The sequence below is a fragment of the Phocoena sinus genome, chromosome 5 (genome assembly GCF_008692025.1).
Source record: "Phocoena sinus isolate mPhoSin1 chromosome 5, mPhoSin1.pri, whole genome shotgun sequence".
Taxonomy (NCBI): Eukaryota; Metazoa; Chordata; class Mammalia; order Artiodactyla; family Phocoenidae; genus Phocoena; species Phocoena sinus.
This window is the reverse complement of record NC_045767.1, coordinates 72,401,709-72,418,822: the sequence shown is the minus strand read 5'-3', so window position 1 is coordinate 72,418,822 and position 17,114 is coordinate 72,401,709. Positions and strand designations below refer to the sequence as shown.

General features: G+C 44.8%; 1 protein-coding gene across 5 annotated transcripts in view; it reads left to right on the top strand.

The window, feature by feature from the left end:
- Nucleotides 1-17,114, top strand: part of TEC (tec protein tyrosine kinase) — a 160,947-nt gene that overhangs the window by 452 nt on the left and 143,381 nt on the right. For 4 of the 5 annotated variants that reach the window (XR_004350023.1, XR_004350022.1, XM_032632692.1 and 1 more), the window contains exon 1: nt 585-982. The exons of the other annotated variant lie outside the window; for it this stretch is intronic. The gene's annotated coding sequence lies outside the window, so the exon portion shown is untranslated. Of the gene's footprint in view, nt 1-584; nt 983-17,114 lie in introns of those variants that run through there. 5 annotated transcript variants of the gene reach the window in all.

Genomic DNA, 17,114 nt, shown 5'->3' with positions numbered 1-17,114 from the left:
GCAAAGGGGAGCGGCATTTGAAGCTTTGCTAGCTGGCCTGCCGCTCATCTTCTGCTGTGCAGCCCGGTTTCTAACAGCCACAGGCTGGTACTAGTCTGCAGCCGGGGGTGGGGGGTGGGGGGGTGAGGGTGGGGGGCCCCTGGTTTAGAGCTCAAAATCAGGACGCTGACTACGGGGATTTGAATTCTAGCTTTTATATTTATTAGTTGGGTGACACTAGGCAGGTTGTTTTTCTCTGTGCCTCACTTTCACCCTCCATAAAAATGGGAAATTCTGATAACATATACTTCATAGAAATGTTCATACGGGTAATGTACTTGAAAGAGTTCCCGGGATACAGTAAGTTACCTAAGGGCAATTTTCTACCCTACAGTGAATGAAGAAAATGTTACTACAGGACTAGGGAGGCCATGTGACCCGTAAGTGTATCAGATACGCTCTGCTGCTTCAGGTTTGGCAGTGAAAAGACTTACTCTTTTGGTAAAACTCGTTGCTTCGCTCCACCGCATCGCGTCACCCACCTGGTTCGCCACCATTTAGCGGAAGGGGAGGTGCGGTCCCTAATTGCGACAAGAGTCCCCGGTCACCCACAGGTGGCACTGCTCGGGTTCTCATGGGCTGGGGGTGTCCGTGACGTCGCGGGTCAGTTCTCTGGGGTGAGGGGTGAAGGAGGAGGCCCAGCACGGCGTCCAGGAACACCAGGGACGTTCCCGCGACTTGCCGGAAACTCCGACTGGGTCGGGGTAGCCTGGAGGCCCATCCGGGCCACTCGGGCCGCCACTCTCAGAACCGCAGCAAACCCGTGCGAACCTGTAGCCGCCGGCCTCGGTGTGTGTGGGCGGAGCCATCGGGGGCCTGCGATCTCTGGGCCGCGCGGGGCGGGACGAGTGGGGGCGGGGCCGGGACGCCAGGCTCGGGACTCCGCGGCGCCGGCCGGTTTCAGCGTCTCCCGGACTCTGCGCAGCCGACGCGCTCCAGCCAGGTAAGGGCGCCGCGGGCCGGCGGGGCGGCCCCGGGACTGCGCCACTCCGGGAGGGAACGGGTGGGGACGAGGATGCGCGCGGCGAGAGGAGGCTTCCACAAGCCCAGAGACGGACCCTCGTGGAACCAGAAAGGATTTTCTCTCCTCCGCGCCGCCGTGAGTGAGGGTGCGCCACGCCAGGTGAGGACCTGTCCACTGCGGACCACGAAGAGACAGGTGCGCGTCCCGCCGTATCCGCGCCTTCCGGCGGCCGCCTCCGCCTCTCCGCCTCCCAGGCTCCGGCGCCGGCTTCTCCCGAGGAGCACCCGTCCCTTTTCCTCTTGGGTCCCTGGACGCGGGCCGTCCCACAGCAAGTTAAACGTTGGGCTCACTTCCCAGCTGCCCCGCGGGAAGTTGATTCCTCCTCTCTGCTTGGGCGGCGGCGCAGTCTTGATTGAAAGTTGGCAGCATCTACAGAGATTTTCCACAGTTGCACGTGTGTGAGCGTCTCGCCCCACCAGCCTCACATTTTTAGTCTAGGAAATTGTGTTTGAATCTTGATAACAGGGATTCGGTGAATACTTGTGTTGGGAAAACTAGGGCCTTGCCTTGGGGGTGTGCGCTTTCCCTTGGATCCTAAATTTCCTTTTGATTTGATTTTTTGGTTTTGTTTTCATGGAAGAATAACACGTTGCTGTGTATCAGGTTCGGAAACAATCTCATCTATTGCCATTCTTTGGAAACAGGAAGATTTGATTCGAAGGGTAGATCTCATTGTTAAGTTGGAACAACAGGATGACTGGTGGCCAAGTGGGTTTGGAGCTTATCCAAAATAGTTAAGTGTTTTGAGCATATACCCTGTGTTTTTTCAGTGAGGGCCCATTTTTTCCTCTTAGGAAATTCTGAGAATTTACTTGCTTCTAGATGATTCTCCCCTGAAGAGCTGGAGAGGAGAAAACAGCCCCAACAAACCAGTGGGTTTCCCAAATAAGTTTAGCAGGTTGGTTTGTGATGCTGGTAGCTCAGCTGGCGAGAATCACATGTAGTATGGAGTGTCATGATTTATATGGAGAAAAGAAAAGTGTGTATAATATTCTTATTATGTATTTGAAAATATTTTTTTGGTTTAGGTACATTTTCATTGTTTAGGAAAAACTTATACTTTCCCAATACTCCAATTAATCTGATCCATATATTCTCTTGTCAGCTCTAGGCGCTTACTGCATTGTGTTTATGTTAATGATCTGGATTCTTCCTGGAGGTTGTGTACATTTTGGTTTGTAGAACTGTATAGGGCAAGTGTTGCAAACACATGCGGATCCTTGCAGTGCTCCACCACACATGGGTCCTTGAACTAGAATTTTCACACCTTTACAGATAGGAAAAAATATAGAATATTAATATATGCTTTAGCACTGTCAACCTGTTTACCTACTTATTCTCTATGAAGATAGTCATCTTGGGACTTCCCTGGTGGTGCAGTGGTTAAGAATCCACCTGCCAATGCAGGGGACACGGGTTCGAGCCCTGGTCTGGGAGGATCCCACATGCTGCGGAGCAACCAAACCTGTGCGCCACAACTACTGAGCCTGTGCTCTAGAGCCCGTGAGCCACAACTACTGAGCCCACGTGCTGCATCTACTGAAGCCCGTGTGCCTAGAGCCCGTGCACCGCAACTAGAGAAGCCACCGCAATGAGAAGCCCGCGCACCGCAACAAAGAGTAGCCCCGCTCGCTGCAACTAGAGAAAGCCCGCGCGCAGCAACGAAGACCCAACACAGCCAAAAATAAATAAAAAATTAAAAAAAAATTCATCTTGTTTTCTCAGCAGCTGGTTACTCAAGGGCAGGGGCTGTGTTTTATCAAGTCAGAATGAAGCTCAGAGAATGGCAACCTTTGCTCCCTAAGTTGACCCTCGACAGCATGGCTGCTGGGGTTGTGGGTAGTGTCTGGCCACTTTTTGCTTTTGGGGAAGAATTGCTGGTCTCTCTGCCTTCCTCTGTGTATGCAGAGTGCTGGCATCCTGGGCCTTGGGCCTCCAGGCACACCTCTGTCTACAGGTTCCTCCAGGTTGACCTGGTTGGTGCCTCCCTTCCCCAGCCCAGCTCTTCCAGCTCCTTGGTTTTTCACCCCACTCCACCCCTTCATGGGATCCCCCTCCTAGGGAGAATCATCTTATTGTTCAGGGCAGGGAGACTTGGTCCACAGAGTTGACAGGGCTGTTGATCCTCAGCCTGGTGCATAGATGCTCAGCTAAGTATCTGTTGATGACAGTGTCACTTGCTTCAGAGCCCTTACTGTGCTCTCCTATTATCCAGTCTACACAGGCAAAGTGGAGTAACTGAAGTTGAACCCAGATCAACCGCTGTGGAGGCTAGCTGCCTTGGTTGTATTAGGGTCATAAATTGGGCATTGGAGTCTGTTAGAAAGGAGTGAAATTGGTCCATGGTCACTGCCAGTTCTAAAATTACCCTGTCCCAGGTGATTATGCTGTGAGAATAGCTTTGTTAAAAAGAACCCCAGAAGAGAGAAGCTTAGTAGTTGGCTTCACCTCCAAACTTGCCTCCACCTGGGCTTGCCTTTGCATCTCTGCCCTAGCTCAACCTGTCCTTCCTTGGATTGGATTATAACTATTAACTTTCCCACTATATTTGACAGCTCAGAGCTCAGATGATCACAGCTACATGGTGTAGATGTAGAAAATGACATTTTCTTTTCTTTTTATATTATTATTTATTTATTTTTGGTTGCATCGGGTCTTAGTTGTGGCATGCGGGATCTTCCTTGCGGCGTGTGGGCTTCTCTCTAGTTGTGCGCAAGCTCCAGGGCGCTTGGGCTCTGTAGTTGTGGCATGCGGGTTCCAGAGCACGTGGGCTGTGTAGCTTGTGGCACACGAGCTCAGTAGTTGTGGCATGTGGGCTTAGTTGTCCCGCGGCATGTGGGATCTTAGTTCCCTGACCAGGGATCGACCTCCAGTCCCCTGCATTGGAAGGTGGATTCTTTACCACTGGACCACCTGGGAAGTCCCTGACTTTTTTTTGTTTGTTTAGGGAAAACAAGGATGGAATTTTCCCAAATTGTTATTAGGGAAACAAAGCAAAAGCAAAAAAAAAAAAAAAAGCATAGAAGTCAATATGATTTTTGTTTTGTTCTTTTCTTCTTTTTTCTTGTTTTAGTTTTTTTTTTTTTTTTTTTTTTTTTTTGGGTTACGCGGGCCTCTCACTGTTGTGGCCTCTCCCGTTGCGGAGGACAGGCTCCGGACGCGCAGGCTCAGTGGCCATGGCTCACGGGCCCAGCCGCTCCGCGGCATGTGGGATCTTCCCAGACCGGGGCACGAACCCGTGTCCCCTGCATCGGCAGGCGGACTCTCAACCACTGCGCCACCAGGGAAGCCCTTGTTTTAGTTTTAAACCTTTAATCCAAGTTGCATTTTCCCTCTCCAGAACCAAACACTTGTGATTCTTCGAGTTGGTTATTTTGGTATTTATTGCTTGTAAGTGATACTCGTAATTTTTCAGTTGGAAGCATTATCTGTTGACTTCCTGCTGTGGAAGGTGATGACTTGGCTCTCTTTTTTCTTCTAACCCCCAGCCTAACCACAGCTTCCCTATTTTCCCATCCTTGCAATAGTTAAACAGTAATTTTGGTTAGATTAACATTCATAGTCAAGCCAAGCACAACTTTTTCTTTTTCTTGGAGTCAGTAATTGCTTTGTTTGTTCATTGGCTTAGTTTCTTATGTACTCATCATTAATTCAACCGAAAACTTTTGACCAGTTTTCTAATTCTTACCTCAGATGAGTCAGGTATTCTGTCAATTCCATTTTCCCCAAAGAAACTGTCCCTGAGCCTCCTGGCTTGCTCTAGTCTGGACTGGTTGCCCTCTACACATGGGGCACAGATGTCACCCTGAGGACCTCCCTTTGTCATCCTGGGGGGGGATCCCCATCATTTCTCTCTGTATTGGATCTCCTGTTACCTGTAGTACATGCCTTTCTCTTTCTTTCTTGTAGACTCCTTTTTTTTTGGTATAGCCCCATTCTGAAGGAATTTTCTGGTAAAGGATGCACAGGATGTCTGCTTTCCTTCCTATTTATTTTATCTATTCATATTTTGTCTATTCATTTTTCTTTTTTAAAAAAATCATCCTTGTTTTTGTTTGTTTATTTATTTATTTATTGCTGCATCGGGTCTTAGTTGTGGCACATGGGATTTTTCGTTGTGGCATGCGGGTTTCTCTCTAGTTGTGGAGGTTGGGCTTCTCTAGTTGTGATGCGTGGGCTCCAGAGTGTGTAGGCTCTGTAGTTTGCAGCACGTGGGCTCTCTAGCTGTGTCTTGTGGGCTTAGTTGCCCTGTGGCATGTGGGACCTTAGTTCCCTGACCAAGGATCAAAACTGCATCCTCTGAATTGGAAGACGGATTCTTAACCACTGGACCACCAGGGAAGTCCCTCATTTTTCAGTAAGTGCCTGAAAATATTTTTTTTCCACAACAATTGATAGTTTGTCTGAGTGTAGACTTCCAGGATGGAAATTTTGAAGGCGTTGTTCCATCACCTTCTAGCTTGTGGTGTTGCTGTTGAGAAATTCAGAATTGTTCTGATTGCCTGTAACCTGTCTACAGGTTACAAACCTGCTGTGTCATCTGTGGAAGTTTGTAGAATTTTCTCTTGGCCTCCACAATCTTGGAGTTTTCATGGTGTGTGCTGTGGTATGGATCTCTTTTCATCCATTGTGCTGGGTTCTTTCAATCCAGAAATCTACATCTTTCAGTTTGGGAAATTTTCTTGAGTTATCTCATTGAAAATTTCCTCCTCTCTATTTTGTGATGTCTCTTTCAGAAACTTATTGTTCAGATTCTAGATATTTTGGGCTGGATACTAGATATTTTCTTACCTGGAAAGTTTTCTCCTTCCTGCATAGACTCAGTTTCCCCAAGTTGCTATTGTCTGTTTATTTGTTTAGGTCTCTACATTTCATGTTAGAGGCTTTCCTTGTATTTCTGATACCCTAGGCTGTCTACTCACATCTGAGTGGGGGATTAAAAAGCTTGTTGGCTGGGAACTTAACTGTTGGGTGATTTGGCTGAGTCTTTTATTTGGGGAAATTTTGATGTTAGTACCTCTTGGGCTGGTGAGAGTCCTCAGAAAAAGCTCTTCCAGTCTTTTTCCTGGGCGGTGGGAAGAGTCTGGCTGCCAGTGATCTGGGAACGAGGTGGAGAAGAAGGCTGAATGTCTCAGCATCTGCATGTTATATAACCTCTCCACAGTATTTCCAGTAAAACACCTGAGCTGTGCCTGACATACTCCAATCCAGAGACTTTCTCTTTTTCACCCTCTCTGGGGTAGTTATATGTTCATGTAATTCCTATCGGGGAGGGGATAGGGAAGAAACTCCAGGTGTTTTTGCTGGGGTAGAGAAGGGGCCATCACCTAACTGCTCAGAGTGGCTGGAGGGACCTGGGAGATCCAGGTGCTTTCCAAGGAGGCTTTCCATTTTTATTTTATTTTAGATCAGCCCCCGTCCCCCCACTCCCCACAAAGGGTCCAATTGCCTTTAATTATTTAGCATTTTGAGATTCCATGGTATAAATCAGGTTGTTTCTTGGCTTCCCCTCACCCCACCTAAATGTTTTTACTGTTGTCTCTTCTTTCATTCTCCCCATCCTTGTGGGTTTATCCCTTTACTGTCATTTTATTGGGCTTTCAGGAGGGAGAGAAAGTAGAGAGTTTTGTTTCATTTTGTTCATTACTACTCCTGAGTGCCTGGAGTGTAGCTTTCTTTTATTTATTTATTTTTTTGGGTACGCGGGCCTCTCACTGTTCTGGCCTCTCCCGTTGCGGAGCACAGGCTCCGGACACACAGGCTCCGGACGCACAGGCCCAGCGGCCATGGCTCACGGGCCCAGCCGCTCCGCGGCATGTGGGATCCTCCCAGACCGGGGCACGAACCCGCGTCTCCTGCATCAGCAGGCAGACTCCCAACCACTGCACCACCAGGGAAGAAGCCCTGATTGTCTTGATTTTTTTTTTTTTTTAATTAATTTTTTATTTATTTATTTTTGGCTGCGCTGGGTCCCCGCCGCTGCACACAGGCTCTCTCTAGCCGTGGCAAGTAGGGGCCACCCCTCGCCGCGCTGCGCAGGCCCCTCACCGCAGCGGCCTCTCCCGCCGCAGAGCACGGGCTCCAGGCACGCAGGCCTCAGTACTTGTGGCTCGTGGGCTCCAGAGCGCAGGCTCAGCGGCCTTGCCGCAGGGGCTCCATTGCTCCGCGGCATGTGGGAACCTCCCGGACCAGGGCTCAAACCCGTGTCCCCTGCATTGGCAGGCGGACCCCCAACCACTGCACCACCAGGGAAGCCCTGTCTTGATTTTTATGGCAAAGAAGAGTGGGTTTGGAAGAGGGAGGGAGGTGTGTGCGGATTAGTTTTCTAGTCTGCTAAGTGTTACGTTTCTAAAAGAAGAAGATGTCTTTGGATTTCAGCAATATTAGATATATTTTTCCTTTCGTAACTACATGCCATTTATTTTTTAAGGTTGAGAGTTTTGGAAATGCTTAGCTATAGAGTATAAAAATGAAAGACTTTAAATTGTCATATACTACATGAAATGCTTATAAAGTAGAACTCCTCCTCAAATATCCTACTCCCTCTACCTTTAATTTTTTTGAAGTTCTAGCCTGATTTAACGGGGAAAACTTTTCATGTCTTCTCTTCATCCTGAAAAGAGTTCCAGCAGTGTCTTTCTGTTAGGTATTTCCTCCGAAACTCTGATGTCCTCATGTATCTCCCAGTATTAGGTTTCAACCACAACTTGTGAGAGCTCCACATGACTACCCCCAAAAATAAATCGTGGGTTTTTTTCCCTGCAAAGTAGTGATTTCAAAGTTTATTTTTCTGCAAATATAATTTAAGCATGCAGTAAAGTTAGTTTTTACCATTGGGGTTATTTTTGTTTCACAGAAGGCAGTTGGCTTTCTTTTTTATTTTCCTGCTTTGAGTGCTAAAAATGCTTGATCCTTTAACCATGTAGAGAAACAGAAATACAATTTAACTGAGTTATGAATGCTGTTATATATGTAAATTTATGAATGCTTTTTACTTTTCTTCTTTTTTAAGTATTGTCAACTTATTTGTCACATATTTAAACCAGTTATAGAAGCACTGCATTAAAGAATTCTTGTTCATAGGTTCTGGAATCATAGCTGAAGGCTTTTGGGGCTCAGAGGTGGTGATGCAACCCCCTTTCCTCCCCCAGACAAAGGATAGAACTCTGCCTGCCACTGTGATTCCCCAGCTCTCAGTGTGCTCTTTGGACTCTCCCTGCCATCATTAAAAAAAAAAAAAAGTCATTTTATAGAAATTTATTCATTGTTAAAAAATTGAAACAATATTGAAGCTTATAAAAAAGAGATTAAAAATGACCCCAAAACTATTCCAGAGAGACTCTTGGTGAACCCCCTCTCCATCATCTTTATCATCATTTGACTTTCTACAAATCTTTAGCACCTTTCTAGAAGATAATTAACCTAAGGAGCATTGTGTGCAACCGTTTATGTAACTCCAAATTCTATAATCTTTATATAAATATATGTATATGTATATATGTATATATATACACATATTACACATACACACACACATATATACACACACACACTTTTTGAGGTTATAATTAGCTCAGGCATAATGTTCTTTGGTAACAATATTCCAAATAGACATTTTCTTATAAGAAAAATTGCCATTTTTAATAGCTTGGTAACAGTCTTTCATGTTAATATACAATGGTATTTTGAACCACTCCCCAGTTGTTGGACATATGTTTTTTTGTTTGTTTGTTTTTGTTTTTAAGTAAGTAGTGTTGCTATATGTTTTTCCCTTTTGGGGATTGTTTCCTTGGGAAATATTTTTCAAAATACCACTCTGGGATTAAAGGATTTCTTGTTTCTGTTAATCAATGTCAGAAGGACACAAAATAATAATTTGAAAAAACTCACTGGCTATATAAAGTTATATAAAGTTTCCATTACCTCTTTTTTGACCTTTTGGATCTACAGTATCTCCTTTGTGTGAAGACATAAGGTTTATTGGGAGTTACTGAGGCCATGCCATGTATCTGACCAGTTGTAGGTTAGACAATAAAGCCCGAGTAACCTGACAGGTTCATTTGCAGAGGCTGTGTTCTTTTGATAAATGTCTATAGCCTCATTTTATTTTGTTGGATGTGTGATAGGGAAAGTTTCCAGGGATCAGTAACAAAACGTGGAGAAATTGTTATGGTATCTGTGAAACTACATTTGTCCTTAGTACCTGGTCTAGGGTTCATGACCCTTTCTGTAAGCGGGGGAAGGCATTATATGTTCAGTAGGGAATTACAACTCTCCCACCATTTCCCCATTCCTGGACTGCATGAGAAAGTAGGAGGGGCAGGGCAACCAGTAACTGGAGAGAATTTTGCAATAATATAGTAGTTCTTGATAAAGAACTAGAGCAGAGTGAAATTCCTATTCAGGTTTTTCCCCTGACATCTTTCTGACTAATGTTTAAAGCCTGGGCTAGATTTTTAAGTTAGCTATTAAATGGTATTGTGTTCCCATGCCTTAGGTTTTCCATCTATTAAACAAAGCATAATGACACACCTAATTAACAGTCCACTTCAGAACGATTCATGGCCTAATGCTTGTAAAGGACTTTGAGCTTTTCCTAGTGTTTTATATACATTCATGAGTAATGAGATGGCTTGCTCTATTTAGCAAAGGGCATCTATATTATGCCCATTTTATAGATGAGAAAAGTGAGCCTCACAGAGGATAATGGCTTCTTGAGAATCAGACGGTAGATTTAATGTAATGTCTGTGGAATTTTTCTTGGACTTTGTGGAACAAGTGGAATCTAAAATAAATTCTGCACAAGTGTATTTGTTGGGAAAGTGGATTTTACAGTTTTTAAACAGATAAAACCTTTTGGGGGGCTAGGTTACTCCTTTGTAAGGAGGAATCATGTTTGACAAATTCACTAGAGTTCTTGAAGAACTTTAAATGATTATGGAAGTTAGGGATAATCTGTGATTTTCCAAGTGTTTTTGAAAAGACTCCACACAAAAGCTATTAAATAAATTGAGTCAGTGGGAGGCTGGGAGAAATGTTTTTAAAAGTCAGGAATAGGGGCTTCCCTGGTGGCGCAGTGGTTGAGAGTCCGCCTGCCGATGCAGGGGACACGGGTTTGTGCCCCGGTCCAGGAAGATCCCACATGCCGCGGAGCGGCTAGGCCCGTGAGCCGTGGCTGCTGGGCCTGCGCGTCCAGAGCCTGTGCTCCGCAACGGGAGAGGCCACAACAGTGAGAGGCCCGCATACCGCAAAAAAAAAAAAAAAAAGTCAGGAATATGGAGGGGACTGGAAGACAGAACAAAGGTTAAGCATAGATGGACATTTCTCAGGTTACAAACGTGAGTAAACTATTTTTAAAATAAAACATGTAGAAGAGGGAGTACACAGTGTAAACTCCAAGTTTACAGTCAACAGGAACCTTTTGGGACATTAAAAAGCCAAATTGCTGGTCTCAAGTTTATGCAAAATGGCAGGGAAGAGGTAAAGAATGCATTTAGGTAAAATGAGTCCATCTGTACATGCAGATGGACGTTCTGGTTTTTACTCAAGAAAGAGATTCAGATATTACTGTAAACTCTTAACTGAAGACATTGATTCAGTGTAGGATTTGGAACAAAAAAGCTAGTTAAATCTTAGCTGTTGTTACACACAATTCAGAAATACCACCTTACCCATTTTCATAATCCTTCAGCATCTAAGATAGTTTCATCAATGTACCTTAAAAACATAATGCACTTAGAAAAAAGCCAACATATTAATCAAAGCATAGAGGATTGAGTAAAGTAGACTCCTGTCCAACTCTTTGGTCTAGAAAGATAAATGCTGAGGAGACATGTGGACAGGGTGTGCCCTCTTATACCATGGCAACCTGAGCATGGTACAGGGAGACCATTCATTTGCACCTTCTTTATTCCCAAATAATGCCCCAGTGGCCCCCAATAGTTAGTTGAGCACATAAATGTGCTAGGCTCCATGCTAAACCTTTTACATTGGATTATCTCATTTAATCCTCCCAACAACCCTATAAAGTGGGCAAAATTATTTTAAGCATTTTACAGATGAGGAGCCTGAAGCCCAGGGAGATTCAGGGGAATTTGGTTAGATGGTGGAGCTAGAGTTCAGAACAATACAGTCCGACTCCAGAGTGTACTCTGATAGCTCTCCTGAGCTATCCACACTGAACTACCCTCTTCCCCTCTCCTTCTGTTATTTTCCTTCCTGGTCAACAGAGTTGGACAACCTAGAAGAAAACATAAAGGTCTGCTTCAAACAAAACCAAAAACAACCAGTTCTTCTGGGTATCATTCCATGCTTCTTAGCACTATAGATCCTAAGGTTTCTTTAGAGCAGCACTGGTGAATAGAAATATTCTGTGAGCCAGACATACAATTTAAAAGTTTCTAGTTGCCACATTAAAAAAAAGCAAAACGCAACAAGTGAAATTAATCGTAATAGTATTTTTTGTGTAGCCCAACATTTTTTTTGCGGTACGCGGGCCTCTCACCGTTGTGGCCTCTCCCGTTGCGGAGCACAGGCTCCGGATGCGCAGGCTCAGCGGCCATGGCTCACTGGCGCAGCTGCTCCGCGGCATGTGGGATCTTCCCGGACCGGGGAACGAACCCGTGTCCCCTGCACCGGCAGGCGGACTCTCAACCACTGCACCACCAGGGAAGCCCTGTAGCCCAATATTTAAAAAATATTATAATTTCACCATGTAATCATATAAAAATTATTAATGAGATACCAGAAACAACTCAGGAGCTTGATATGCGCAATACGATATAGTACAATACATTGCAATACAATGCAATTCAATAGAATATCTTATGCACTGCAGTGGATAAAGTAAAATGTAGTCCAACCAAACAAAGTTAATGGAAACATATTTACACCACTTCAGTTTTACATTTTAAATTGAAATTAATTAAAATGAAATAAAATAAAAAAAATTAGTCCTCAGTTTTACTAGCCACATATCAAATGCTTAATAGCTATTTGTGGAGAGTGGCTACCATATTGAATGGAGTAGCTCCATAGCAAAAGTTATTCTCTGTCTCCACAGGCCTGGGGACTCCCAGATTCTCCATCCCCACCCTATCCCTTGACCCCTCTCAGCCCCCATGTCATATTCTCTGCCTACCATGTACAGTTGTGCAGGTTATACACTGCAAAACTCTGGGATATGTCATTTACATGGAAGATCTAGTAGATTTGTTTACTGTGAATTTTTTGGAAGATGGAAGTAAACTTTCTAAAGGAAGAGACACTTTTTCCTAGTTCATGCAAAGGCATTTTTTTTTGAGGAGGGGAGACTGTGACTGTAGTCCTTTTATACCTTCCTAGCATTCCAGCAGTTGGCCCCAGGCATCATTCTTATGTATGCTCAGCACTTTTCCAGTGCCCACAGCCTATGGCTGAAAGTAAGGAAGCAGCTTCAGTCAACTTCTCCTCCCCGCAAAATAATGTCATGAAGCCATAGTCATTTTTCATGGTAGGTTATCTTGGAGCCATGTGTCTTATTCATAATTGTATCCACAGTGCCTGGCACATAATAGGTGCTCAATACATTTATTGATTTTAATTGTCATCTTAGAGTTCATTCAGGGACCCTGTATTGTATCCTGAGTTGCCCTTAATGAATCTTGACCCAGGGATGATTTATCCAAGTGCTGACTTGGCTCTCTCTTTCACCGAGTCACAGCTCACTCTTCAAGCTCACCCTTGTTCTAAATAATAATTGTCATGATTGTTATTATTACTAATAATAGCTACCATTTACTGATCACTTTATGTCAAGCATTGTGCTTAGCAGTTTATGTGCATTATATCATTTAATCTTTCCAAACAGCTCTAGAAGGTAGGTACTATTCTATTTTATAAGGAGGAAACTGAGGTGCTGAGAAATTAAGTAATTTACCTGAGGTCACCCAGCTAGTAAGTGTCAGAGCTAAAGTTTAAAACCAGTTCTGTCTGACTTCAAAGCCCTTCTGTGCTTAAGCAGCAAGACTGGGCTTCTTTTTTGGTATCTGGCGCCTGACTGACAAGTGACCACACTGTCTATAGTAGACTTATTATTTGTTTGCCCAGACTTCCTTCCTCTGGGGAACATCTCTGTCCACAATCTATGTGGTTTGGGTGGGGTTGACACCAATGCCAGGGATGGTCATGTGACTCAGCTTTGGCCAATCTGAGAAGTGCCTTGTCCATCTGACCAAGTGATTGGTTCAGGGGTGAGCACATGACCCAGGCTTACTCAGTCAGGCTCCTTTTCTGCTCCAGTTTAGGAGAGGAGTCATTCTTTTCCTCTGGGAGTTTTTGGCTGCTGGAGTGATATAGCATAGAGCTCCTGGTGGCTATCTTTCCACTACATGGAGGAAGTTATGTGAAGTAGGACAGAATGAATGAGGCTGGCATGCAGTGAGAAGTAGCACTGAGTGGTGGTGAGAGCACAGACAGCATCATTTGAACCCCAGGATTCAGATGTTTCTGAAGCTTCCGGGACTTCTTGGTTATGTGAGTTAATACATTCCTTTTGCTGCTGTTGTGTACCTAAATCTAATTATTTGCAATTGAAAACCCTGCCTAATAGACAGACTTTTCAGAAGATATTTTTGTCTTGCATTCCTCATTGCCATTCTCTGTCTACCCTTTGGATGAGCTCACTACATCTTGGGCCTTGGTGCCTACTGTTGTCTGCCCCATGCCTGGAGATCTTTGATCCCTGTAAACTCTGTACATGTTCAGCTTGCTTCTTCCCTTTCTGGTCTGTGAGCCCTGTCCTAGTGAAGGGAGATACCACACCCAACCGAATCCCTCCCTGATACTCCCCCCAACCCGCTACCCCCATGGCACAGCCAACCCACAGGGATAAGGATTGTGCCATGAGTGGAACACTAGGGAAATCTGTTCTTTGCAGACATTAGAAAAATTACTCATCAGTGTACTTTTGAATGTTGATCAAAGACTGTTGACTTCTTAACTCATCTGGCCCCTGACACTGTCTGGGATCTCAGCCAGTTTAGGCTAAGGCATTGCCTCTTATCCCCAGTTTCCTTGGCTCCCAGCCTTTCTGATCAGCTGTCTACTTATGTACTCTCAACTGCCCTGTGATTCTGAGCTTCCATCCTTCTACTGGCTTCCTTCCCAAATCTTTCCGGTGGCCCTCTGAGGGCATTGTTCCATTGTGAATCAATATTCCCACACCCCAGCCGTCTCACAGAGTGAAAACACTCCCGTTTCTGCAGCTCTCTCTGCTGTAGCCTTCTCGTGGCTTCCCTTTGCTGCTTCCAGGTCTTACCAAAACCCTTTCTCCTTTAGCGTTCAAGCCATTCATGCAAATACCCTTCTGGTTTCTCCTTTTGTCACCAACCTCTTGGTCATTCTGCTTGATAGACTCACCTGGTTCGTGGTCTTCTCTTCCAGCTCTGCCATCTCTGCATTCATATGTACAACTAACTTCCTGTGTCTGTGGTAAGTTGTGCAGTAGCCTTGAGGTAGTTAAAAGGAGTAGCTAATTGTGGCCAGAGTGGGATATAAGGGAGACTTCATAAAAGAGATTACCTATGATTGGGACCTTAGAAAATGAGTAGGATTTCAACAGGTACTCTTCTAGACAGAGAGAACAACTCAGACAAAGGCATGGGGATGTGAAAACGTTTAGTTGCTTGAGCTCTTAGAAATAAATGGTAGGATGGGAAGAGGGAACCCAGATGGGATTTGACATGATTATATGTACTTAAGATTAAGGAATAACCCTAAGGAGGATCCAGTGTGGAGAATGCAAGCGAAGGACCAGCCTTTATTATTTTTTATTTATAATTTTTAAAAAAAATTAATTGTTTTATTTTTGGCTGTGCTGGGTCTTTGTTGCTGCACGTGGGCTTTCTCTAGTTGCAGCGAGTGGGGGTTACTCTTCGTTGTGGTGCGCGGGCTTCTCATTGCAGTGGCTTCTCTTGTTGCGGAGCACGGGCTCTAGGTGCGTGGGCTCAGTAGTTGTGGCATGCAGGCTTCAGTAGTCGTGGCTCACAGGCTCTAGAGCGCAGGCTCAGTAGTTGTAGCACACAGGCTTAGTTGCTCCGCGACATGTGGGATCTTCCCGGACCAGGGCTCAAACCTGTGTCCCCTGCATTGGCAGATGGATTCTTAACCACCACGCCACCAGGGAGGTCCCCACCAGCCTTTATTATTATTACTTATTTACTTATTTATTTACTTATTTACTTATTTATTTTTGCGGTACGTGGGCCTCTCACTGTTGTGGCCTCTCCCATTGCGGAGCACAGGCTCCGGACGCGCAGGCTCAGCGGCCATGGCTCACGGGCCTAGCCGCTCCGCGGCATGTGGGATCTTCCCGGACGGGGGTACGAACCCGTGTCCCCTGCATCGGCAGGCAGACTCTCAACCACTGCGCCACCAGGGAAGCCCCAGCCTTTATTATTAAAGGGAGGAGTACTTTGAAGTTTTCAGACATAGGATGATATTGTAAGTTACAAGACTGAAGCTCTGTCGGGTTGATTATAAAAAGAAGAGGAGTAATTAAAGCAGTTGAAGGAAGACCATAATAAGACTGAGGATGAAAAGAGAAGGGATAGTGGAAGAAAAGGTGGGAGGATTTGCAGAGCAGACTGGTTATGAGGGTTCAGGGAGCAGGGCAGAGAAACGAGGCAGAACGTCTGCTGCTTAGGAGATGGGAGACATTGAGGCCGTGCCTGGTGACAGGTGATTTGAAAGTGTAGGATGCTGGGGGAAAACAGCTGCATACTAGATGTGAATCAAAGTAGTTGGCCTTTCAATTACCTTATGTATAAAGAGTAAGATGTTTATTTCATGATGGTAAAAATGACTTAAATTATGTAAGCTTGGGAATTCCCTGGTGGTCCAGTGGTTAGGATTCTGCACTTTCACTGCCAAGGGCCCAGGTTCAGTCCCTGGTTGGGGAACTAAGGTCCTGCAAGCCATGGCTAAAAAAAACATAAATAAATAAGCTAAAGATGTTTCTCAAACTGTTCTATAGAACACTACAACTCTTGGAGATGTTAATCAGGTTAATCAGATTCAAGGGAAGTAGAATGAGTTCTATGATCAAATAAGGGTGGGAAATACTGCATTCTGTATGATTCACAGAGCCTATTCACGTATTGAAGGTTTTGAGAAATGCGCACAAGGAACCAGTTTGACATTGTTTAACCCAGATTTTCCCAAATATATTTGTTTATTCAGCAAGCATGAAGTAAACACAGACTATGATAGTATAATTGGGCCACTGGTCCTGCAGTAGAGAATAAAATCAGCCCATGTCCCTGCCCTTGTGAGATTACGGTCTGGTGTAATCTAACAGGTTTCGAGGGTTCTGGAACAGCTTGGGAAGCTTTGAGGTAAGGCGTTTAGATATTCTTGTTTGTGGTCTGCAGTGGAGCAGAGCAGATTATCTGCCAGCCTGTCTCTCTGCATCCCTGTCTCTGCATTAACACCAGTACCTCCACTTCTTCTCAGAATGTTTCCTGCAGCACCTTCTGCTTTGGGGATGGACAGAGCTGATGACAAGATAACTTTCAGGTCTGGGATGTTGGTGACTTGCCCAAGGTCACCCAGCTAGTTAGTGGCAGAACCAGAGCCAGAACCCAGCTCTTCGGATTCTGGGTCCTGCGCTCATTCCATTCTTGGTGAGAAGGGACAATTTGGAATGCCTGAAAACTGAAGAAAAATTAGGTAGACTAACAGGTTGAGTGAGATACTATGGATTATGCTAATTTCATCAATAATAGCAGGGCTGATTTAGGTATCACCACCACCACCACCATCATTGCCATCACTAATGTTGAGTAATTACTGTGATTCATGTACTGCGCTAAGCACTTTATATATATTTAATTTCTACAGTAACTCTGGGAAGTAGTAATTATTACCCCATTTTATAGATGAGGAGACAAGCTCAGAGAGGTGAGTGGTGTATCCATGTTTACACAGCTAGGAAGGAACAGAGCCAGGCTTCCATTCTGGGCTGTTTTTAGAGTCCACACGCTTAACTTCATTTTATATTAGGTGAGTTTAT